General features: G+C 40.2%; 1 long non-coding RNA gene across 4 annotated transcripts in view; it reads left to right on the forward strand.

Moving 5' to 3' along the window:
- Positions 1-4257: 4257 nt before the first annotated feature.
- The window catches only part of LOC112423426 (uncharacterized), a 193974-nt gene continuing 170896 nt past the window's right edge, over positions 4258-27335 (forward strand). For 2 of the 4 annotated variants that reach the window (XR_003013894.2, XR_011607031.1), the window contains exons 1-2: positions 4258-4512; positions 4739-4863. This is a non-coding gene — a long non-coding RNA (uncharacterized lncRNA). The other 2 variants (XR_011607030.1, XR_003013895.2) reach the window with 2 other exon arrangements.

Genomic DNA, 27335 nt, shown 5'->3' on the forward strand with positions numbered 1-27335 from the left:
GTGTGCACGGAACAACTGGTTGCATACTGAGCGGCAGCCCGTGGGCTTATTGTTGTAAATAGACAGGTCTGGGGTGGCTGCTCTCGGCCTCGGTTCCTCGGCGCTGGCGGCCTATAGGGGGCGCGGCGGAGGCAGCAGAGCCAGAGAACCGAGCGCAGGGGCGGCGCCATCTGGGTTCGCGAGGACGCGCCTGCAGAGGCGCGCCTGGCTCTACGCTCCACTCCAATACCATCTTCTTCCCTTTTGCAGCTTCCCACTTCCCATCTGTGCCCACCCACGGGTTTCTCAAAGAATTAAAAAAAAATTTGGCATGGTTCACGGGAAAAGAATCAGGAATATGTGGGCTCCCTCTTCCTAGGTTCACAGTGCTGGAGACACGTAGCCGCTGCGGCCCGGCCAGCTTCTCACACCCATTCTGTAGCTCTGATCCGGCGTGACCTGCCGAGGCTGTGCATTTTGCCGCGCGGTGGAGATGGGAGTGCTAGTTGTACTTTATAAGTTGCCAGCAAAACGTTTTCTTTTTCTTTTCATCTTTGCCAGTGCTGCCTGCAGACTCCAAAAGGCATCTTCAGAAAGCTGATAATTAAAGCTATGGAATCCGAGCATGAGTAATCATTACCTATTTTGCTTGGGCACAGTTCTTCAGAGAAAATGATGTCCTCTCCAATAATTATTAGGTTATCGTCTTGTCATATTGACTTCTCCAGGAGCCACAATTTGAGGATAAATGTTAGGTCAACCTTTGGTATTCATTCTCTGATTCCGATAAATCTAGTATTCCAGGGGAAAAAAGCCCAAAACAAAATAAACAACAAACCCCAAATCCTAGGCAGCAGTCATTTCTGAATAGAAGACAACTATATGACTGTTTTAATGATATTGAAAAAAATGAGTACTTAATAAAATGGCCGTTTTAGCGAGTGATAAACACTTTGAAGCAGCCAGAAATTCAGTATCTCACAGCACATTTTGTGGAACGCTGTCTAGATTTTGCCATCTTCCTGGAATGTTCCGCCATTGCTCATAGTAATAGCTTCTTATTGACTGATGAGTATTTGTGTATAGATGGATTACCGCAAATTCAACTTCTCCAAAGACTATAGCCCTAAACAATAGGTACCTGTAGATAAAATGCTTTGTTGACGTGCTTTGGGAAGTTCAGAGATAATTGATGGACAAATAAGTAGGATTTGTATTTGGGCAGACCAAAGGATATCTATTTTGGCTTTTTTTCTCAACGAGGAGAGAGATGGGGAAGTAGAAAGAATGAGCTGAGTCAAGAGGCTGTCCTCAGGAGGAAGGCCCGTGATTGTGTCTCCCAAGGCAGTGCCCCTGGCATGGCCCCAGTGGAAATTCCTGGCTTGCTTTGTCAACTTTCCTGAGTCCTGGGCCTCAATATCAGCTCTTAGGAGAAAAGACTACATTGCAGCCCCAGGAGGGGGGTGCTGTGAATGGGGGTCCTTGATGAATGGATGAAAGGTTTTCAGTAACAAAGGGCATCAGTAGTTTGTGTTTCATCGGCTGAACCAAATCACATGCCCCGAAGGTCTGTGTTTTACTGTCAGTGTCTTTGACACCACCCACTTTTTCTCCACACATACCCATTCTCATCTTGAGGAAGGGACTCTGCTTGGCTATTCTGGAATTTTCTTAACCAGCAATTGTTTTTGTTCTTGATTCATATTTTATCAGGTAAGAACCCCATCTTTTCAAATGTGCCCCCAGGTTACCTCATCTTCACTTAGCAAGTGAAAAAAATATTCAAAATTATACGTAAGAAAAATTTTCCCATCTGAAAATTTGAAGCACTAGAAGTTGAATTTTGCAAGTTTGTTTTGGGTAATCAGCAAGCATATTTCCCTTGGTTGGTTCAGCAACAACATTTCTGTCCCGTCATCTAGTTAGGGATGAATGGCATATTGTGGTTTCCAAAACTGAGACTACATATGCTGCACCCAAACTTGCTCAGTTTGGGAAGCTCACAAGTAGGCTTGCCTTTAATTTTTTTCATTCCCCTGAGTTTCTCTTTTGGCCAAAGAGAAATCGCTTCTGTGCCATTCAAAATACTTGAACTTATCTGCAACTCAGAGTAGAGAAGTAGCTAGTGAAGCCCTTCTTGGAAATTCTTTGGCATGTGGGATGGGGTAGGGTGTAAAAGGAATGGGAAGGTCACAAAAAGTCCTGGTGTCTTTTTTTCTTTTTCTGGAAAAATGATCAATGTTGATCCACAAAGAGAAACTCAAAAGAAAAAATGCTGACAGAGTTTGCGAAGTGCCTTGAGTTTTTCCAGTAAGCTTGCTAAAGAGCTCTTTGATTAGTCTTCTTTCGATTATCAATCATTAAACCTTGCATAAGACTCAGCTTGTGCCTTCTATATGCAGTATAATGTCATATATATATATAAGGTTCTCTGAAAGACATAGGGGCAGACAGAGATTGCCTTTGGAGAAGTACATAAAGAAAAACTAATGTAGTAGTAAGAATGTTTTAGAGGCAATCAAGAAATTTGAGAGAAAATACATTGATCTAGATTTCTCTAGAAAGACAGGCATAGCTTAAAATAAAATAATCAAATAAGAACAGGCAGAACAGCTAGCTGGCTTCCATGGGCCAGGTGTTTGACTCTGGGGAAACCTCAAGGAACGTAAATTGTAGGGTCTCTGTTTTCCTGCACCTTCTAGTCTAGCAGGAGAGTTTATCATGTGCAGCTCAAGTAATTGATATGTTAAGAAAACACAACACAACAGATTCAAAATACAACTTGATTTTGTTCCTGTTGTTCTTGTAAACTTTATTCAGTGGGACCAACGTCCATGACCCCTGGATGAAAACTCTGGCAGGCCCCACGGCTCTTCTGCTCATTCTTAGATAATTCAAAAAGTCTTCTGGTCACAGACGCAGTTTCATTTCAGCACTTACAGTGTCTGGTTCCATGCAATAATCAAAAACTGACTTTGGTCTAGCTACACCCCCTTCACATGTCCTGCCTGTGTGCCTGCAGTGGGGAGGGGAGGCTGAGGAGGCTCTGCTGTCTCCCAGCTCCTGCTCCCAGGCCATCTCACCGCAACTGCTATGGTGGTAGGGTGTGTGTTGGGTGCATGCAGGAAGGAGAGGTAGGAACTTCAGCCCTTCTAACCTGGCTGGCTGGTGTTCTATTTTCTGGTCTGGCAAATGGTTTGGGTCAACTCTCTATGATGGACTCTCTGGAGCAGTGAGGCTTTGGAAGCACCCAGTAGCTTCCTTATTCTTGCAGCTCCCTCATTCCTGGTGGGTGCATCTCCCTTCCTTCAGGTGGTCAGTGGACCCTACCTTCCTTAGCCCTGGCTGTCCAATGGATACCCTCCACCCCCTTCTTGCCTGAGTCTCCTCCTACCTCTAAGGATCCCTTTTGCACATGTTGGACAGGATTTCTCTTGCTGACCCAGGACACACAACTGGTCCTGGGAATTCTTATTCCCCTTCGTCCTCCATCCCCACCTGCGGTCAGCAGGTGCAGTCTGTGCTGCATGCACCCATCCACGCTCTCTGGCTCTGCCCCCAGAGCTGTTTGCCAACGTCTTTGCCATCTTAGGCAGATTCTGGGACAGACGCTGCTGCATGGTCTGCTTGTGTTTGTGTGGCTGGCTCCCATCTCCCAACTGCAGAAGCAAGCCTTGAAGCCCCGGTTCCATGGGCCTTGGGGAGGCGGGACAGAAGGCCAGGGAGGTCCCTTCACGACGTCCTCTTTCTAATCTCAGCTTTTTCCATATCCATGATCTGGCTGAGGGATCCAGAGTCGCTAAAGAAGTCCTTGGGCTGTTTCCTCTGCACTCCTTGGCACAGGGGGAGGGTAAGTGTCCTACTGGGATCTGAGTAGGACAGAGAGAGAAGGAGTCTGTCCTAAAATCTGGTTACTCCTCAAACCCAGTGAGCCAGGTGCAGTCACCATAACACAAAGAGAAACTGAATTCCAGGTGGTTTAAGTTACCTACCCAACCGCAGCAACCCAGTGACGAGCTTGGGCCTCGAACCCAGGCCCACTGAGCAGATTCTGTATTGTCACTGCAGGGGCATCATGCACGTTCAGGATGAAGGGGCTTTGAGGGGAGAGGGCTGCCTCGTAACAGATATTCGGGGCAAGCAAGTAAAGAAAGTGGGGTGAGAAAGTGAAAGATCCCCCACTCCTCCCCCTTTCTTGACTCCCACCGGCCTGCGCGGCCCACGCGGCATGGACAACAGACCCTTGTGGGCCACCGCGGAGGCCGTGCCACTCGGTGCCGGCCCCACGGCCATCACCGGACCGCTGGAGATGTGACTGGGCTCGGGACATGAGCCCGCTTGTTCGCTCACTCTCAGTGAAAAGAGTTTTGAAATGAGTTCTGAATAGACAGCATTTTCTTTGTGCGGTTGGTAAATAACACAGAGCAAAGTTAGCAAGTTGCAGCGCCTCTGCGTTCTGATTCTATGGAACCTTTTTGTAGGGAGAAGGGCAGGATGTTTTTAACTGAATGTGACCTCACGGGAATACTAGAGGTAAGGAGGAAAAAATGGTTGAGGTAACTGTGGGTGTTTTACATCTCAGAAACCATGGCTTTTAATAAAGCCACATGAAGAGAGAAGCTGGCATCATCCCACACAAAAACCAGTGCCTGGCAGAGTTGTGGAAGGTGCTATTCACATTGGTTTGGCATTTGTGTAGCTTTGATTGAAAATCAATGGCTTTCTTATGATAATTTTCATATCTTTTCTTATTCCTTAGAAAATAATAAAATTTCTGAATGGGGCAGCGTGGAGAAATCCTAAGAGAAATAGCATAAGAGCATTTTGGAACACATCCAGGAAAAGATAACTTTCGACACACCTGTAGACATTCGCCAGGTAAAGGTAAGAAAAAATACTGTAAAAAGTACATTTAGGTTATTTTATTACATCGCACTGGGTTGAACTTTGAATGAAAACACATACCACTGACACGAGATGGGCGAGGAGGAGTTAGGAGGGCTCACCTTCTGCCCCTCCCTCTCGTGGGCATGGGCATGGCAGCCATGTGTCCACCGTGACCATCAGCGACCACCTGAGTGGTTTCTAATGCCGGCTGTGGAGCAGTCAAAGACATGTTCACCAGGTCGAGGGGATCTGACTGAGTGTAATCCTCGGCAGACAGTTCTGCGAAAAAGTCAATGTATTTAATACTGCAAATATTACTTGTACAGTATGGAATTTCTTTTAGATTTATATTTGCACTGGGACTGACTCATTTTCTATTTAAGATTTTTAAAAACATCACTTTTTCTGTGCTCAGACGAGAAGTACATCTGTTGCTTTCACATAATAAGCATCAAATATGAAGACACGTTGAATGCTTGAACCATTTGTTTGTCGCTATAGGAGACCTGCAACATATGCATGCTATATGTCTGTTTACTGGAACACAGGCACTGAGGAATCAACCTTCATGGTTCTTTCTTTGAGCCATAAGATTTTTAAAAATCTCTAGCTAATTTAGGTCACTGAAAATGAACATTATTTTGGACGTTTGAATGGGTATTTTGAAGGAGGTTCAGAAGGACAAAGATTGCATTGGCCACTACGCAGTACTTGGGATTGTAGATGAGTTTCTTGAGCAAAGCATAATAACCACTTTTATTTGTTGGTATGATATATACACATAACGTTAGCACTATGACAAGATTGTTCTTTCAGTTTGCATAGAAATTAGCTGTTGGTTCTCAGGACTGTGCAGTTTTCTGTCTCGTGACTGTGGGTTAAGGAAAGCACTTGTAACCGGAGGAGAGCAGACAGTGAGGCTCACAGTGCTGTTGCAGTCAGGAAGAGCTTCTGATTTTCTGGCAGTTGGTGAATACATTTATTGCACATAACTTGGAGGCTTGATCTTTCTAACTATTTCAGATAAATTGCTGTCAAATTAGCAGGAATGGTCCCTTCAGATCAACCTAAATAATTTATGCCAAAGTAGTGATTCTCTTGTAAGCCACCTTCATGCGGCCAAGATAAAAATGACATTCCTAGCAACTTGGTCCTACATTAAATTATTCATAGTCCCACATTAAATTATTTTGATGTTATTCAAAAATAACATCATTTTTCTTACTGACTTTGTAACCAAACTTTTTAGGTGAGACGGTGTCCTTAGTTTGTGACTTTGCAAGTTATCTGGGAAAACCTGTATTTACAACACGAAATAAAAATAAAAATAAATCCAAACTAAAAAAAAGCTTTACTTTGATTATACCTTTAAACGATTTGAATTAAAGTTCAGTTCTGTACATCACCACATAGGAAATCTAGGCCCTTGAGCAATGTATTGATGAATTGGGGTAGAAATGTAGGAGGATGGAAACCATGGCGGCACAGGTCTCTTTTCCAGAAACCATTTACACAGGCTTACCAGAAGAGGGCAGCGCAGAGCAATGAACTCTCCAAGGAGTTTCCAAACAGATGTCTTAAAACCTAAAGTGAAAATCTCTGCGTGAAAGTAGCCGTTTTTGGACAGCGTCCTCCACCAAAATCATAAATCTCTAAAATAATAATAAAACTCCCCATACATGCTAATCTCGAAATGGGCCCCTTAACATGGAAGGATTGAGTTGCAAGGGACAAAATTTTAATTCCCTGAGGTCATCAGAGATGTTTTCACTTCGATTTTCCTTTTGATTTATTTTATTATAAAAGACTATGTGAAGTCTAGTATTAGTCATGTGCACAAATTTTCATTTTACAGCTTTTTGGGGTGATTTTTTTGATGAAAGTATTGAAAAAAATCACAAATTCAGATTCGTGGAAGATTCCCTATGTAACACAGCGTTTGAAGCAAAATGCAGCTTAAGGAAGTTTCCCATTAAATCCATATTTCCCTGATGCAAAATGATATCACATTGTTTTACTTGTTAATTTTTTTCTTCTCAGAATTACCACAGAAAACATTTTTTGTTTTATAATAAAACACGTGATACTCTACATTGGACATACATTTTACACTTGAAATCTGGAAAGAAAAACCTACTAGACTGGAACAGAATTCCAAAGAACGTGAGGGGACAAATCTCTGGAGACATGTTATATTTTGCTTTAGGGTTACTATAAAACTCGAGTTTCATCGTCTATGCATAAATGTTTAGGGGATCTAAATGTCTTTTCACTAAATTTTATTCTGTAATCTGAAAGTTAGCATTTAAGATGATCATTCTTATAGGCTAATTAGGATGATAAAATCTTTTCCTCTTTTCAAAAGTTCACGAGCGCATAACAAATTGGAACTACTTTTACAAGCCAAGTGTCTCTCTTATGCCATTAGCTTTTTTGGATTTACCTTCTAGATGACTTTGACTCATGTTAACTTCAGTTATTTGACATAACAAGTATGGTTGTCTTCAAAGGTTTCCCAGGCAACTGCAACAATTCATCTGGTTCTAGTCAAAAGTGCCCTTGAACTCTCAGCTCACTTCCCTTCCCTGTATGAGTAATGTGTGTAGCAAAAGGAAAAACACCAAAGACTTTCATGTAACAGGCTAATGTGAATGATTTGGTGAAGAGAGGGATGGATTTCACAAAAGGATCCACTCGGATGTTAAGACCTCAGCTGGCTGCCTGTGTGTTCCCTTTGTCAAGCTCTCGTTTGCATTTGGGGGGAAGGCCACAACCCACATCGTGTGTTCTGGGTTCTGTTTAACTCTTCCTCACAGTTCCTAGGGCCCCAAACTCTTATCCCTGGGTGGCCCCAAGGACTCCTTCAAGGCCAGATCGCTGGCCCGCCAGGGAGTGACTGCCCCCCAATCTCTGAGAGATGCTTCAGGACTCCAGCTGATTCACACACACGCTGACCTGTGAGAATCATTCTCTGCATCTTGTTTCTCACATAACCCACTGGGAAGCAATGGTTAGAGTCTTGTTGCATTTTGCTTAGAGGAAGAGTTTTATAATTACCTCCCAAATAGTTCCTGAAGAATAGAGGAGAGAGTAATTGGAATCTCTGGTCCTGTTGTTTGTGCAAGGTTCCTCTGCTTAACATTGATTACATTCTCTGCTGTGTTTAAAAGAAAATATTTCACCTCATCTAGGCAGACAGTGAAGTTAGACCATTACCTTTTTTGCCCTTTATTTTGACTCGTCTTCACAGTCGATTGACTAGTGCCTGGAATGATGGCAAATAAGGCAACATAACATGGACAGCCTGCAAATCCCACTCATGGAGCTCTGTAAGTGGGAGCAGATTGCTGTCTGAGTACAGGGTTTCTGCAGACGTCTCCCTATCAACTCCACATTGAACTCAAAGTCTAGAGAACTTCAGCAATTAATGATGTGTCATCTGGATCCAACCATAAAAGCATGGTGACCACGCCTTCCGCCACCCCTCACCATTCCTTTCTCCTTGGATTTGTTGTATTTCGTTCTGTTCAATATACTTACTGAGAAGTAAACATTACATTGAAATGTGTCTAAGTAGGCAGATTTTTAAGAATCTACTTTTCTGGGTCTATAACAAATTTTAGGAAGGCTATTTCCATTGATATGTGAAAATATATGATAGTTGCTTTAGCTACTAGCCCTTCCAACAGCTACATTTACCCACTGTGATTGTCACTTTGAATAATCCTTGGGTTATTGAAATTAATATAGATAAATATAATTTTATAGTAGGAAATGTAGTTGTCAGGATGTGAAATAATAGTAATCAATTTGAATAAATATTTGCTATTTGTTTTCATAAAAGTTTTAATCCTTAAGAGAGAACTCTGACCAAAATAGGAATGTAGCAGGATCAATGAAACAGGTGGCATGAGTCATCTCACTGGCTTTTAATTAAAAAGGATGCTGTGGTTGTTGGCGTGGACTGGACTGCGCATAGGCAGTTTTAGAATTTCTTAAGCTGAAATCCAGCTGGAGAGTTCTTAATCAGAATGGACTTATTTTGATAATTTATAATCTGTGTATTCAGAGCATTGATGTTATAGTTTTGATACGTAAATCACCGTTTTAAAAATTCAAAGAGATATATGAATCTCGAGTCTCGGACAGTTATTCCTGAGCCAAAGGATTTCTGTGCAATGCTAATATGTATAATAGAGAATCAGTCTTTCACTGTACAGTTTTGTCATCATGTTTCAATAACTGAATGAATATTCTGAATTAATAAGCATAACGTTTGTATAAGCTAAAGACTAGTCTAAGCTCTGCATTCATTGATGGGAACCTTAAGCAAATGTTTCTTTTCATCAGCTTGTTCAAAAGGCATAAACATAATTACAGTTCTGAGGTGATAACAGATCGACTGGTCAAAATAGTAAGTGGGTCTGGACAAGGTAACAAAGTTATGGGCTGCACGTTGTTTTGAGTACTTGGAAGAATCTGGAAAAAATATTTTTTTTAAAAAAAGATATGTTTACTGTTTATCTTATAGAAAAACAGTCTGAGCATTAAACCCCCACTAGAATTTTGGGGGTTTTGTTTTTCTAAAGAGTTGGTTAAAATTCAGATAAGTTGATACTTATAGCTTGAGAGAAAAGATGGGGAAATGGTAGAAATATCAAATGATGAGTTAGTTTTAAATTTCTCAGAATGCTCAGGGGACAGTGAGGGAAAGAGGGACTTGCTGGCCATGTCCCCACACCTCTGCTTTGCACCTTCTGCTGAGGTTAGTTCCTGAAAACAGTGCTGGGTCTTTGCGCTACATCTGGTTCGGCTTCTTTTCCTCCTTCCTTCTTTATCCTTCACATGGCCTGCCCTCTATCTCTTAAATCTTAGGTCTGTTGTGAGACTGGGGTAGGAGTGATGTGAACATGTGCTCCTGGGCCTGGAAACGCCCCTCTGCCCTGGCTCCTTCTGTCTCGGCAGTGCGTGTCATTCATTCTCCCAACAAATACCTGAGCACTTCTCTGTGCGGGGCGGATCTCAGTGCTTTGGATGTGCTGTCTCACTTAATTCTCTTAAAAGCTCTTAGAGGTTGTTCCTGTTACCTTCATTCTACAGATGATGGGACTGAGATTTTCAGAGAAGTAAGGATAAAAATTTAAGATCATAAAACCCCGAAGTGTTGACGTTAGGATTTAAATCCTGAACCACAGCTTTCCTCATTACTGCTTCAGAAACAGACCTGTCTGTAAGGCATTTATGCCTTAGTACTGATATTTCAAACTTTTTTATTTTGAAACAATTTCAAACTTAGAAAAAGCTATAAGTACAAAAGTTGTAGTGTAAATAATTCCAGAATCACCCAGATTTCCCAGTCGTTCACCTCTGAGCACATTTGCTTCCCGTCATCTATTTCTATTTCTGTGTGTATGTATGTGTGTATGTGAATACATACGTATGTTTATATTTTTCATGATGAAATATCTGTGATAAGTTGTAGATGTGATTCCCCTTTACTGCGACACATCTCAGTGTACGTTCCTAAACACATGGATGTAATCTTACATACTCACCAGACAAGTTCAAGGCCATGAAATTAACAGTAATACAACCTATACACTTTATTCACATTCTACCACCGTAAAGACAAACAAAGCAAAACAACTGTGGTCCAGGATTCAATCCAAGCCCATGCATTGTATTTAATTGTCATGCCTCTTTAGTCTCTTTTAATCAGGGACATTTTCTAAGTCTTTATCTCTCATGATCCTGACATTTGTAGACAGAGAGGCCAGCTACCTTGTAAATTTTTCCTGTTTGGGTTTTTCTGATGTTTCCTCCTGATTTGATTCAAGCTATTCATTTTGGCAGGAATTCCATAGAAGTAATATTATGTTCTTTGTAGTTTGTGATGCGTGATGTCAGGAAGCACACAGATTGATTTTCCACATTACCAGTTTGTTAATTTGGGTAAGGTGATATCTGCTGGACTTCATCATAGCAGAGCTACTATTTTTCCTTTTGTAAGTATCAATCAAAGCAAAGTTACTCTTTTTCCTTTTGTAAGTATTTTACCTTGTAAAAAGATATTTTGGGGATATGTAAATATTTTGGTTTTTATCTCATTGGTTTTAATATCTGCTGATGATCCTTTCCTGAATCAGTTATCATTATCATGGTTGCCAAATGGTATTACCTATCTTTGTTGGCTTCGTTATTGAGCGATTTACTTATTAGTCTAGGGAGATACAGTGTCTCTAGTTTCTAACCTGTAGTCTTGTGTGGTTTTATTATGAATCTAGGAACACACAAAATGCTTCACAATACTTATTTCATTGGATTTTCACAACATATCCACTAGGTAGACATTATTATATCCACATTTTGTATGTGAGGAAACTGAAGAAATAAGTTGGCAACATTTTCAGAAAGAAAACGTTAAAAATTAATCCTTAAATAGCATTGATGATGTCCACGGTAAATAGAGTGAAGTTTTAAAAGTACAAAACAGAATTTAAAAAATATCAGAAAAAAAATCATTATAACATTGTGCCATGATTTGTAAACTTTGAAAGCAGAGACCAGGGAAAGAGACAAGACTTTACCTCACCCTGACATTTGAGCGAGGTGAGGTGAGTGGATGAAAACCTGAAAAGCTTTACCACCATGGCCCAGCTTGGAGAGAAGACTGGAAGGATACACACATTCCAAAGGAAAGAAGGAGAAGATCCCTGAATATGGAACTTGGGTGTTTTTCCTGGGCTGAAAAAATGGAGAACAAGAGGAAGTAGGAAGGTTAGAGTCATCGAAGCTAATTTTATCTTAGCAAATAGCAGAGATTTAGCAGGATGGAAAATGAAAGAGAAAGCAAGACACAATTCTTTAGCTGGCAGAGGCCCAAGCGATGAAGGCGAGGAAGACCCCAGGCGAAGTTCGTCTCCCTTGCTGTAGGACCTTGCTCAGGACCTCAACCTGTTGATTTTCCTGCCTTTCCCCCACTCACGAGGAAGGGAACTATATGATCCCTGGGGAGAAAACCCAAAACAGGTTAAGGGAAGGCCTGGGGCAGATTGTGTGTCTGGCTCCACTGAATTGTGGTAAGGATCCAAGGTGCCTCTAGGTGTGTAGCCAGAGCACTGATGCAGGATCTTAAAGTGAAGAATCCTAGTCCACCAACCATAAGTACCCAAACCCAAGGGGAAGCTCCTTTTGACTTCTTCCCATATAGTCAAGTTGAACAAGAGTAGGAGAAGAGAAAATAACCAACTCCCCAACCTGAGTTCCAAGGAGCAGATAAACGGGTGTCAGAAATGGTGGGGCATGTGATAAGTAAAGGAGAATTTATCCAAACTAGTTCAAAAAGACAAAAGAAGTTGAAAAGCAGTACTGGTTAAATAAGCACACAAGAAAGGAATGTCATGGAGACCAAAGAAAGCATTACCAAAACGAGAACAGAAAAGAGAGAATAACATACGATGGGAAGGAAAGGCAAGAGAAGTAAAATGGAATGAAACGTGTAGGAGATATATCTCTGAAATCCATCTGGAGGATTCTGGGCAAAGATGGTAGATTGTACATATACATCTACTTTTGCTTTTTCCCAAATCCCCACAGAAATAATAAAGATAATTTAAAAAATTTTAGAAGCCAGGATATAGATGAATGAGATGTAAATGACCTAGCAGGCCCCTCAAAATCTAAAGACAATGGATGTGAAGTTTATAGGGCAAAATCCCCCAGTGGCTAAGAAATTGGGAGTACTTGGTAATTTTAGAAGTGGAAAGTGAAGTGAGGCAGTTGACATAAAGGAGCCTGATTGGAGGTCCACAGAAATAGAGGGATATTGCCAATACTCCCTCCCTCACATATCGCTGGAGACCAGCCACACTCACTGAGGCTGATGACACAGGTTTATTTTTTGAAATTGGTAATACAAGAAGGTTTCTCCCCTGAAGGACCCCAGCCACACCTGAGTGTACACACCCAGAAGTCAAGTGGATTGAGTGAATATTTGCATTCTGGAGGCTGAGATTCCCATCCTCATTCTCTCCCCGTACCAGCCTCCTGCAATAATAGCAGACAGGTCTTTATCATCCAGAAATTCCCCTCCTGGGATTTGGACCCAAGAAGAAAACTCCTGAGATGTTGACAGCGGAAGACCACCTGCCAGTCCAGCTCCCAGTCAACAAGCCCACTCCCATACCCAGAACCCCCTCAGCCCTCCATTATGTCACCCTTAAATGTTAGAGGCTAACCAAGGCCTACCAGAGAAATGACGAGTAAGCAAAACTGGCAAACAGATCAAAGCAGCTTGGAGGAAATGGAAATGACAAAGATGAAGAAAAAAACCACAACTCATATTAATGTCCCCAAAGTGATATAATCGTGAAACAGGTTACTTGGAGAACAACAACAAAAAACTCTTAGAAATAAAAATAATTTAAAAAACTTTATAAAGTGATGGCAAAATACAAATGCTCCATAGAAGCATTGGGAGGTGAAGTTGAGGAACCTTCTTTCCAAATGGAGAAAATGTATCAGTTGAAATATAGGAGGAAAATAGGAAAATTTGACACTAAGGGGAAGAAATCATCAACAAACCAATTCAAGATAGTTCCAGGAAAGTGAGCTCCTCAAGTTGCTATTCTTATAGGGTTTGTCTACAAGAAGAATGAAAACACATAGTTAGCACACCTGTAGTTCTGAAATTGTAGAACTTTGAGGACAAAATAATGAATCTTTAAGCTTAGAGAGAGAGTTAAAGAGAAAAATCACAAAATATGATGATTTTGAACTATGTCATAGAAGCAGTGGTACTTAGTCCTAACCTGGATTTTTACACACAGCCAAGCTATCAATCAAGTGTTAAGGCTGAATAAAGATGGTTGAAAATATGCAAGAGTCAAAAATGTTTTAAACATTGTAACTTCCAGGTTTCCTATCTCCAAAGCTACTGGAGGATATGCTCCACAAAATTGAGAGATTAAATTAAGAAGGAGGAAAAGGTGGGATCCAGGAAACAGGGGTCTATTACCAGACAGAGGTGAGGGATCCCAGAATGTGGGTGAGTGAGGTTTGAGGATGATAGTTCTGCAGAGCTAGAAGCCAACTGGTACAGAATGGAACAGGCAGGATGTTCTGAGACACATTCTCCAGGAAGATGAATTGATAATGTACCCGAGGCATCTGAACGTCCTGAGAGGAAATTTCTGTGACTGCATAAAACAATGTGAGGTCAAATTCATAGTAATGTCTTCGAAAACACTGCAAACAATTATCAGGGTGCAGAGCCGTATTTGGGGAGCCTGAAGCTTATAAAATTGTGGGGGCCTCTTTTGAGATAAGAATACAAAATAATAAGTACAAATTTATGTTCCAGAACAAATGTTTATTTAGAATGAGTAAATATAATGATAAGAAATTACACATTTAAACATGCAGACATATATTGAAAGCAAAACAAGTTAAAGATACTGTTTTCATTATTAAATTGTTTTTATTGATCGACAACCTTTATATTCCCATATTATTATTATTATTATTTATATTTTAATAGAGATGGGGTTTCTCCATTTTGGCCAGGCTGGTCTCGAACTCCTGACCCCAAGTGATCTGCCCACCTTGGCCCCCCAAAGTGCTGGGATTACAGGCATGAGCCACCATGCCCAGCCTATTCCTATATTGTTTTTAATACTTTTTTGAGCACCTCTTTATTGACAGTGCTCGTATAATATTTTATATAGAAAGAATGGAAAGCTAATCCAATCTTTTTCTAATGTGGTTAATCAAATTTATTTATTTTTAATTAATGATGCCTTAGAAAGCTTTCTTTCGGCATTACTATTCTTTATGAGATTGTTATAAATGTTTAATATTTCTTCATTGTTTATGGCAAGGTGACAATAGATCTTGTTCAGAACTGATAATCAGTGTGATTTACCTGATAGCCAAATCGAAAATCAAACTATTATGCTGTTTAGATATAATGGTAGCCATTAGAAGATTTACATCAAATCTTAGACCAGAAGCCCTTTCCATCAGTGACCAGGTTTGGTATCTGCTAGGAGAGAAAAGCTTGGTACCTGATCACCAGTGTTTCTGTTCTTTTTGCTTTATAGTTCGTTATTTACTGAGGCATATTTAATTCATGATTAATTTTGTTGATGTTTAAGTTACTTACAGTCATATTAAGAGTTAGAGAGGAGTGATATCAGCAAGTTGACTGACTAAAAGTGCCCAACACCCATTTCCTGGCCTACCCCCACAAAAAATGAATAAACAATGAATAAGCAACTACATTTTGATCAGAGTGGCTGAAGAAGAGTGTGGGAGTATAGCAGGAGTGGCAGAAATCCAGTGGAGCACAAACATTAAGTCTGGGCTCATACAGAAGGGGAGGAATCATGCCACCCCTTGCCACCCCACCTGTGCCACCCTATTCTCTTATTCAGCTCAGAACCAAGAAGGACTCCTTCCTGTGGGGAAAAGGTAAGCAGGAGGTACCCAGCAGCCCCCATTACCATTGTGGACACAAGCAGTCTTCACTACTGGAGAATCTTACAGTCCTCCAGGTCCCTGAGCTCAGCTTGGGGAGCTGCCTGGAGTTCACATAGCTGCACTGCTGCAAAGGAGGAGCCCACATTGTGCCTAGGCCAAGCTGCTACTGCACTGTGCCATCTGGAAACTAGAGCCACTGCTAGAGTGTGTCCTGCTTGGGGATCCAGTAGCTACTGTATCCCTTTATCGCTGAGGCCCAGCCAACATTGCACCATGCTCTCAAGCACGGTAGTGCAACATTCCCCAGCTGAGCCACAGCAACTTCTTATTCCCTGGGAACAAGCTACCTAGAAGCCACTCCATGTCCCCCGTCCAAGTTGCTACTGTGCCCCAGCCCCAGCTACTTGGACCCGAGGCCCAGTGGAGCAGTCATGCACTTCAGTGCCTGAACTAGCCCAATGTCCCACCCCCAGAAAATTGGAAATTTGGTCCAGGGGAGGAGCTACATCTCTGGTATCCAAGCCCTTATGGCAGTCTACTCTTCAGGTTCCTGGATTGCAGCCCAGCAGAGCAGCCACACCCCATAGTGCTGAGCTGATGTGGTATACTGGCCCCTAGAGAAACAGAGTGTTGGCTGAGCTGTGCTGCCCCACCCCTGGGCTGAACAGCTGCCGTGCCCCACCTTCCTGGGTCTGGGCCAGCTCTCTGGAGTCTGACTTGATGAGACACACATCTCCCTCAGAAGTGGCGCCTGCTTCCCAGAGCCCAAGCAGTAACTGTGCTCCACTATTCTTGGGTCCTTGCTGCCACTGCACCTGGCCTCAGAGAGACTGACCTACTGCTGTATCCTACTGCTCTGGGACCACGGTCATCACTATGCAGTACCTCCACTTCTGATGCCTGAATTGCCATTGTGCACTATTGGTTCTAAGACCTGAATTGCAGCTGTCCCCTGCTTTCTGGGGACTGAGCCTCTGGAACACCCCTGCTTCCCTGGACTCATGTCAGTGCTGTGCCCTGATCACCAGGATTAGAGTCACAGCTACATCCCTGAACCCTGGGCCCAAGTTCCTGGGAAATGCCTCAAAGTCAAAGTCCTTTGCTTGGTGGGAGACCTGCATCCACCTGTGCCTCAGAGAATGAACCTGTGCCCACATCTCAGGTGCCACAGTAGTTCAATAAGACACTGAGCCCAGGACCCCAGTTCTATAGCCATTCCAATCACATGTGTCCTTGAATACAGTGATGCTATGGCTGCCTGTGGCCCATGTCACACCTGATACCAACAGGGATCCCCTCAGCTAAGTGTGCCTACTGTGGGGAAAATGACAACAGGAGAACCCCTAATGCACTTGCTGCCAAGAACCCTAACTACCATGCCACCACCACTGCCACAAGCTCCTACAGCCTAAGACACTGAGGTACTCGCAGTCATTGCTGATGTTAATCACAGCCGAAGAAGCTGCACAGAGACTACACTACTGTACCCACTCAGAACCAGAGCCAAGTACCCTGCTGACCTGACATCCTAGGACTCATCTACAGGCAAAAATCTTTCCCTATGAAAGCCCTCTATAAAATTAGAAGAGGCAACTGTTCCAGTGGATGCACAGGCATCAACATAGGGACGTAAGAAATATGAAAAAGCAAGGAAACATGACACCACAAAAGGAGGAACATAATTCACTAGTAACTGGCCACAAAGGAATTGAAATAGAAATTGCTTAAAAAGGAATTAAAAATAATAATTTTAAGGAAACAAGAGAATACAGATAAACAATTCAAGAAAATCAGGAAAACAAATCATGATCTGAATGAGAAAGTCCACAAAGAGATAGCTATCATAAAAAAGAATCAAACAGAAATCTTGTAGCTGAATAACTCAATGAATAAAATTTTAAAAATTGACAGCTTCAACAGCAGACTAGATCAAGCAGAAGAAAGAATCTCTGAACTTGAAAAGAAGTATTTTGAAATAACCTAGTTGGGAGGAAAAAAGAGTGAAGAAAGTCTATGGGATTTATAAGACACTCATTAAGTGAAAAAATATTTCAATATGGAGTTATCAGAGGGAGAAGAAGGGGAAAGGCATGGAAACTTATTTAACAAATGAGTTGCTGAAAAATTCTCAAGTCTTGGGAGAAAAACAGACATTCAGATTTATGAAGCTTAATGATCTCTAAATGGGTTTAATCCAAAGAGGGCCTCACCAAGGCATATTACAATAAAAATATCAGAAATCAAAGACAGAGAGAGAATTTAAAAAGCAGCAAGAGAAAAATATCTAATGACATATCAGGAGATCTCTATTAGACTATCAGCAGATTTATCAGCAGAAACCTTGCAAGCCAGAAGAGAATGGAACAATATACTGAAAGTGCTGAAAGAAAAAAAAAACCTGTCAGCCAAGAATATTACACTTAGTAGTGCTGACTTTCAGAAACAAAGGAGAAATAAAGTCTTTCCCAGAGAAGCAAAAGCTAAGGAAATTTATCACTACTAGACCTGCCTTACAAGAAATATTTAAGGGAATTCTTTAACCAGAAACAAAAGGATGATGATTACTGTCATGAAAACATATGACAATATAAAGCTCACCAGTAGAGGTTCATTCATTGTCAAATTCAGAATATGTAATTACTGTAGTGGTTGTGTGTAAATCTTCCAACTCTCTAGTATGAAGGTTAAATGTCAAAATGGTCAAAAATAACTATGGCTACATTAAGTTGCTAAGAAATATGCAGTATAAAAATATGTAAATTGTGACAACAAAAACATAAATTGTGGCTGACGGGGAGAGGTTAAAAGTCTAGAGTATTTTTATGTGATCAAAGTTAAGTAGTTATCATCTTATAATAATCTATTATAACTATAAGATGTTTCATGTAAGCCCCATGGTACACAAAACAAAAAATTATAACAAATACACAAATAAGGAAGAAAACAGAATCAAAGCTTAGCACTACAGAAAATCATCAAATCACAAAGGCAGACAATGAAAGAGGAAGAAAGGAAAAAGAATCTACAAAAAACCAGAAAACAATTAACAAAATGGCAGAGTTAAGCCAATACCTGTCAATAATAACTGAATGTAAATAGATTAAACTTTCCAATCAAAAGGCAGAGGGTGTCTAAATGAAGAGAAACCCAACATCCAACTTCATGCTGCCTACAAGAGACCCATCGTAGCTTTAGGGACACACATAGGCTGAAAGTCAGGGAATGAAAGAAGATATTCCATGCAAATAGTAACTGAAAGAGAAGAGATGGCTATGTTTATAAATAGACTTCAAGTTAAAAGATAAATAGACTTCAAGTTAAAAACTGTTACAGGAGACAAAGATTGTCATTATTCAGTGGTAAAAGGGCCAACCTACCAAGAAGACATAACAGTTGTAAATATATATGCACCCAGCATTGGAATACCTAAGTATATAAAGCAAATATTAATGGGCATGAATGAAGAACTAGATAGCAATACAATAATAGCTGGGGATTCAACACCCCACTTTCAACAACGGATAGATCAACCAGACATAAAATTAATAAGGAAACACTAGATTTGAGCTTCACTTTAGGCCAAATGGACCTAACAGACAAATATGGAACTTTCAATCTAATAGCAGCAGAATAAACATTCTTCTCTAGTGCACATAGAACATTCTTCAGGAAAGTCCCTAGGTCAGTCCACAAAACAAGTGTTAACAAATTCAAGAAGACTGAAATTATATGTAGCATTTTTTCCAACCACAACAGTATGAAACTAGAAATCATTAACAGGAGGAATCTTGAAAAATTCACAAATATGTGGAGATTAAACATGTTCCTGAGCAATCAATGAGTTAAAGAAGAAGTCAAAGGGAAATTTAAAAATATCTGGAGAAAAAAGACAATGGAAACATAACGTATCAAAACCTATGAACTGCAACAACAATAGTTCTAAGAGGCAAGTTTATAGCAATAGATGCCTACATTAAAAAGGAAGAAAGATCCCAAATAAATAGCCTAACAGTATGCCTCAAGGAGCTAAAAAAAAAAAAAGAGTAACAAATGAAACCTAAAGTTAGCAGGAGAGAAATAAAAAAAATCAGAATAGATATAAATCAAAGAGAACAGAAAAACCATAGACAAAATTCATGACACCAAGAATTGGCTCCTTGAAAAAAATAAACAAAATCAATAATCCTCTAGCTAGACTAAGAAATAAAAGAGACAAGACTCAAACAAATAAAATCAGTAATGAAAGTGAAGACATTACAACAGACACATCAGAAATAAAAAGGAGCATAACAAACTATTCTGAACAATTGTATGCCAACAAAAGGGATAACCTAGAGGAGATGAATAAATTTCTAGAAAAAATATAACCTACCAAGATTGAATCGGGAAGAAATAGAAAGCTTGAATTTACCAATAACAAATCAAGAGAATAAAGAAGTAGTTAAAAACCAAAAAAAGCCCAGGACCAGATGGCTTCAGAGCTGAATTCTATCAAACATTCAAAGAAGAATTATTACCAATGCTTCTTCTATTCTTCCAAAAAAATAGAGATACAGATAATACTTCCAAACACATTTTATGAGGGCAGTATTACCTTGATACCTAAGCCAAAGACACCACAGAAAAGGAAGACTACAGGCCAATGTCTCTGATGAATGTTGGTACAAAAATCCTCAATAAAATATTAGCAAACCCAATTCAACAATGCATCAAAAACATTATACATCATGACCAAGTTTATTGCTGGCATGCATATTTGGTCTAAAATACACAAATCAATGTGATACATCACATTAGTAGAATGAAGAAAGATAACTCCATGATTATTCTCAATTGACATCTCAATTCTGTATCTCAACTGATGTGGACAAAACATTTGACAAAGTTCAGGATTTTTTTTGGCTCTTTCAGGATCAAAACTCTTAACAGTTTAAATACAGAAGAAAAGTTCCTCAACATGATAAAGGCCATTTATAAAAACCCACAGCTAGCATCATGATCAATGGTGAGCAACTGAAAGCTCTTCCACTATGATCTGATACAAGGCAGGAATGCCCATTCTCACAGCTTCATTCAACCTAGTACTGACTACTAGCAAAAGCAGTCAGATGAGAAAAGAAATAGAAGGCATCCAATGACAAAAGAAGGAAAATTATCTCTATTTGCAGATGACATGATTTTATATACAGAAAGCCCGTAGATTCCACAGAAACTCTTAAAACTAATACATGAATTCAGTAAATTTGTAGGATATAAAATCAATATAGAAAATCAGTTATATTTCATCCAAGCTGGAACAAAATCAAGAAAATGATCCCATTTTGATTGTTTAGAGATGCTTAGGAATAAATTTATCCAATACAGTTTAAGATTTGTATGCTGAAAACTGTAAAACATCAAAAAGAGAAATTGAAGAAGTCACAAATAAATGTGTCCATGTGTAGGAAGAACTAATATTGTTAAAATGACCATGCTTCTTAAAGCAATATACAGATTTAATGCAATCCTTGTCAAAATTCCAATATTATTCTTCATAGAAATTGAAAATAAATTCTAAAATTTGTATGAAACCACAGAAATGCCTGACTAGCCACAGCAATACTAAGAAAAATAAAATTAGAGACATCACACTTCCTGATTTAAAATTATATTACAAACCTATAGTAATCAAAACAGTATGGTATTGGTGTTAAAACAGAACCATAGACCAGTGGAACAGAATAGAGTACCCAGAAATAGATTCAAGCATAAACACTTAACTAATTTTTGACAAGGGTATAAACAAGACATAATGGTTAAAGGATAGTCTCTTCAATAAATAGTGATGGAAAAATTAGATTTCCATATGCAAATGAATAAAATTGGACTCTTATACCATACACAAAAGTCTCAAAATGGATAAAAGGCCTAAATGTAAGACCTGAAACCATAAAACTCCTAGGTGAGAAGATAGGGGAAAAGCTGCTTGACATTGGTCTTGGCTGTGATTTTTTTGATATCACTCAAAAACCTCAGGCCACAAAAGCAAAAACAAATAAATAGGACTATATCAAACTAAAAGTTGCTGCACAGCAAAGAAAGCAACCAACAGGAACAATATTTCAAACCACATATCTGATAAGGAGTTAGTTTCCAAAATTTATGAAGAACTCTTATAGCTCAATAGCAGAAAAACATAACCTAATGTAAACAAAAATGAGTGAAGGACCTGAACAGACATTTCTCCAAAGAAGAATGGCCAACATATATATGAAGAGGTGCACAACATTAGTAGTCATTAAGGAAATGCAAACTAAAACAACAATTCTATTAGTTATCACTTCATACCTGTTAGGATGATTATTATCAAAAAGACAAGAGATAAATGTTGGTAAGGGTCTGGAGAAAATGGAACCATAGTACACTGTTGGTGAAAATGTAGATTGATGCAGCCATTATGAAAAAAACTATGGAGGTTTCCAAAGAAATTCAAAATAGAACTACTTTATCATCCAGAAATCCTCTTTCTGGGTATACATCCAGAGGAGATGAACTTAACATCTTGTAAAGATGTGAAAGATGCAAATATTCATTGCAGCATTATTCACAATAGCCAAGATATGGAAACAACGTAAGTGTTCATTGATGGACAAATGGATAAAGAAAATGTGTTATATATTTACCAGTTGATATGGTCCAGCTCTGTGTCCTCACCCAAATCTCATCTTGAATTGTAATCTGAATTGTAATCTCCATGTGTTGGGGGAGGGACCTTGTTGGAGGTAATTACATCATGGGGGTGGTTCCCCCATGCTGTTCTCATGAGTGAGTGAATTCTCGTGAGATCTGGTGGTTTTTTACGGGGCTTTTCCCCCTTTGCTTGGCACTTCTCTCTCCTGCTGCCTTGTGAAAAACGACATGCTTGCTTCCCCTTCTGCCATGGTAGTAAATTTCCTGAGGCCTCCCCAAGCCATGTGGAACTGTGAGTCAATTAAACTTCTTTTCTTTATAAATTATCCAGTCTTGGGTATTTCTTCATAGCAGTGTGAGAACAGACTAATACACCAATGGAATATTATTCAGTCTTACAAAGGATCTTGCCATTTGCCACAACATGGATAAAGCTGGAGGACATTATGCTAAGTGAAATAAGCCAGACACAGAAAGAAAAATAATATGTAATCTCACTTATATGTAAGATACATACAGAGAGAATAAACTAGTGGTTACTAGGGGTGAAGGTGGGGGAGGAAATGGGGGGATGTAGGTCAAAAAAATAATGTAGTCATGTGTAGAATGAACAAGTCTAGAGATTTAATATAACGTGAAGACTATAGTAAATAAAATTGTATTAGGCATTTTTGTAAATAAGTAGTTTCTAACTGCTCCTGTCACAAAAAGTAACTACATGAGATGAAGGTACATTAATCTGCTTCACTGCTGTGACTATTTTACTACCTATATGTTTCCTGTAATATCATGTTGTAAACCGAAATATATACAATAAAATTCATTTTAAAAAAGAGTTAGAAATTTTGTCTACCATTTATTTTTGTGCTTATTTTTTGTATGTTTAAATATGTGGGCATATGGATTTTGTGTGTTTTACACACAAATACTTTTCAATTTCCATAAACATATCATTTTTAGTAATTCTGTAAAAGTTTTCTTAAGTTCAGTTTCTAGGTTTACTTAAATTAAGTTTTCGCCTATCCCACCAAGTTTGCTTGAATCCTAAAATTAAATATTTAAGTGGGAGAGCACTTTCAGTTTTGTGGAGGATACTGCTTTTCCAGGCATGCTCATCCCTAAGGACAGGTTTTGGCCAGTGGCCAAGCAGGATATGAAGTCGCCAGTACCCTCAACAGTTTTCTGTATTTGGATCCCAGTAAGCACATCAGTTTCCTCCCTTCCTCATGTTAAGTTCTTTCTCATGGACCACAAGAAAGTCAATGTCTGTAATTTGGCTTCTCTCTGACCATGGCAGCTTTATATTCACCAGAGATGGTTCTAGCACCTAAGCCACAAGCCAGCTCTCCCCAAAAGATTCCTGGGCTCTTACCTAGATATCTTCATGGTTCCCTTAGGCCCTCACTTCCTGACTGAAATGCTAACTTTTCAACAATGTCTTTCTGGATCACCCTGTTAAGCCGGCAAGTCCCACTCCACTCCTAACAGCTCTCCCTACTTGCAGTTTTGTTTCTTTGCTTTCCGAAGCACTTATCAATCTCCAGTGTAATATGTTTGATTTCTCTTCTTTATTTATATGCTCCATGAACAAAGCAGAGGATTGTGTCTCTTTTGCTCACACATCTGTCTCTGCCCTTAGAACAGTACTTGGCATGTAGTAGATGCTCAGTGAAGTGCTGTTGTACAGGGCAGATGGTGGTGGTCCCTATGTTGAAATAAGCCAAAGTCATACTCCAGCCCAGCCAGGACACTCTGTGGTATCCATAATTATAAACTTTCTCTGATAGAATTTTTCCAATGAGAGACCTCCCTCATGACTGACGTTAATAGACTTTCTGGCCTCCTTGCCATATGGTTCCGGAAATGTTCCCTTCTTGGTGCGTATCCACTCTCATGTCTTGAATCATTGCATCAGCTGTGTTTCTGTAGTTTCTTTTCCCTTCACTTGATCAGCATGTTCATTTTCAAAAGCCAACAGCTAACACCAAGCACAGAAGACTGGTTTTGAAAAAGGTAAAATTTTCATTCATTTAGCAAGTGTTCTAAGGTTCTTTGCTTAAGGAATTTATACTCCAGTTGGAGAAACAAACAAAACTGTGTAGGATGATGATATAGTAAAGGACACAGGCAGAATATAATGTACTAGGTTGCCCTCAGTGTTCATTTTGTGGTGAGAATTAAAATACGAAATATAAAAGCAGTTATCTAACTTCCCTTCCCACACCATTTAAAGAGAGGGAGCTTCGAGGAATATTTTCTTGTTTTACAGAGAGCATAGGAATTACTAGGATTTAAAAAAATTCTGAGACATGAAGAAGAGGAAAGAGGAGGTGGAAGGGGGAGCTGGGACTTGGGAAAGAGCCTGCTCAGGCAGGAATTGGAAAACAGAGGACAGGAAGTCTGAGCAGCTCTCATGGGATGCACTTTTGGAGAGAAGGAGGACTAAGGAAGATTTTGAAGACCCTTTTTTGTATGTTTTGAGGATTACAGCCTACCCCAGATCCACTTCCCTCAAGAGTACATGAGGGAAATTGTGAAATTTTTCTGAAGATATATATATTTTTAATTTTAAGAAAGATTGGAGTAGGGAAGGGCAATTTATAGCAAGACCAAAAACTCAAACACCGACAAAGGAAAAACATGACAGGTGGAATTGGCAGAAATTACTGAGGGAATGGCTATAGGGTTCACGTGTGACAACTTGGATGGCTCCTCTGCATCTGGAGAGATTAGGATGCCCTTCATTAAGACAGGGGGATGGGAACGGTGCCTGTGGGACATTCTGGTAGAGAACACACCACACATTAATGGGTATTGCTGTCGATCTGTGAGTATGAAGATATGATGAGAATTACACTTAGATGATCTTGGCAGTAGCCTTTGACTTGTGTTTTGGAGCAGAGAGAGACAGAGATGCATGTGCAGATGTGTGTGGTGGTTGGAGGTGTGCCTTATATAAAGAACATTATTAATAGCTTCATGATTTTTTTGTTGTTGTTTTGAGATGGAGTTCTGCTCTTGTCACCCAGGCGGAGTGCAGTGGCAGAGTCTCAGCTCACTGCAACCTCTGCCTCCTGTATTCAAGTCATTGTCCTGCCTCAGCCTCCCAAGTAGCTGGCATTACAGGTGCCTGCCAACACACCTGGCTAATTTTTGTATTTTTAGTAGAGACAGGGTTTCACCATATTGGCCAGGCTGGTCTTAAACTCCTGACCTCAGGTGATTCGCCTGCCTTAACTTCCCAAAGTGCTGGGATTACAAGGCTTGTGCCACTGTGTCCAGCCTTATGCATTTTTTTTTTCATTTCCCATAAATATGCAAAATTACTGCCTCTTAAGTGTGACTTTATTTTGTCTTGTAATAACAGTTTTTCTGAGAGGAGCGTATCTGCAGTTTTACATGGTCAGTGAACAGAAAATGGTTGACCATGTGAAACTGGTCAATGCAGTTTGAGGACATGCTGCAATACATTTTGAGGACACTAGTTCAGGACTGAGTCTATATGGTGATGCTGGCTGCACATGTGTTATTATCTGCCCTACATTTCTCTCCCCTGTTGTGGATTCTAAGGGGTCTGTGCCACAGGTCTGGGCATCACTGACCGTGTTTTCCAAAAGTGACAGAGAAGGATACATCATTCTTAACACTTTCCTATTTTGAGTTGATTAAATTAATTTTACTAGACGTGTGGATTGCACCACGGAGCCAGCCTTGGAGTAAATAGAAAGTGGGGTTTCAGGGTTCTCAGGAGGACCTAATGCCTGCTCAGAACTTTGTCCACCCAAAGTGAATTCCATATTGAAGCAGGCAAATAGGGTCTAGAGGCAGGGAACTTAAGGCCAATTTGTGCTGACTTCCCAGAACTGAATCAAAAGGAAAACCCCACCTCTCCACATCCAAGTAACAAAGAATCAGAGGCTACTCCCTTTACACAGTATCACAGATGAAAAATAGAAAGTACCTCTGATTGGTCCCCCCCCCCACAACCAGTCAGACCAGTCAGACTGGTCATGGGCCAAGTCTTCATGTGTAACCTTGTACTTTCCTTTCAGCCTTTGACTGGCCACCTTCTGCAACCAATCAGACTGGTCATGAGCTACTCCTTCATTTACACAGTGTGTAACCAAGTAACCAATGAGAAACCTCTAGAGGGTGTTTTAACCCCAGAAAACTCTGTAACCAGTGCTCTTCAGCTGTTTGCTCTAGCCTGCCACTACTCTGTGGAGTGTACTTTCAATACATCTGTTTCAATAAATCTGTGCTTTCATTGCTTTATTCTTTCATTGCTTTGTTTGTTTCTGGACTTGTGGTCAAGACCCTGCATCAGTAACAATATTGGAATTTTATCTGTTATATTAAGGCCATTATTTCCACATGGGTATAATTTCTGCTCTATTAAGGCAATGTCTTCCCTATTCTTAAGCTCTTGGTAGGCATCTCTCTTGCTAACCTCATGCCTCATGTTCTACTTTCCCAGCATAGTGAACCACTCATCTCCATCAGCATCTCCACCTGCACCATCACCACCTGCTTTTTCACCATCCTCACCACCACCACTACTACCGCCACCACCACCACTCCCCACTTACCACCACCTTCACCATCACCATGCTCATCACCAGCATCAGCAGCTAGTTGTCAAAACTACTCCTTGCTAGGAAACTGTGCTAAGTTCATGTAGATGTTCTCCTTCAATTCCAACATAAATCCTCTCAGGTAGATATTCTTAATTCGGTTTACCCTCAACTCCATGCACAGATCCTGGCACGTAAATGTGTTGATTGAATGCATTCTCATTTTTCTGATGAGGAAATTAAGGCTCAGAGAGGCTAAGTAGATTTCTGAGGTTAAACAGCTAATCATTGATGGATCTAAAACTCAAAAAGACATGTGGACTACTGCCCCTCGAATACTGCCTGAACCCTCCAAACTCCAGAACTTTGTTACCTCTATTTCTACTCTTCCATCTACTTGGAGTGCCCTTCTTCCCTTTTCCTGCCATTCAGAACTCTTCCCTGTCCTTTCCATTATTCAAGTCATAGTTCAAATCCCACCTCTTCCCCAGGGCTCCTTGGGTCAAATTTCTCCATTTGAAATTACAGTCATGTGTTGCCCAATGACAGGGATGTGTTCCAAAAGATGCATCCTTAGGTGACTTCATTGTCCTGCAAACATCAGAGTGGACACAAACAGATGGTAGCACCCAGTACACATCTAGGCTATAGGGTACAGTCTATTGCTCCTAGGCTGTACAGTAGGTTACTGTCCTGAATACTGTAGGCAGCTGTAACACAATGGCAAGTCGTTTGGTATCTAAATAT

The sequence above is a fragment of the Macaca nemestrina genome, chromosome 8 (assembly GCF_043159975.1).
Source record: "Macaca nemestrina isolate mMacNem1 chromosome 8, mMacNem.hap1, whole genome shotgun sequence".
In the NCBI taxonomy this organism is placed as follows: domain Eukaryota; kingdom Metazoa; phylum Chordata; class Mammalia; order Primates; family Cercopithecidae; genus Macaca; species Macaca nemestrina.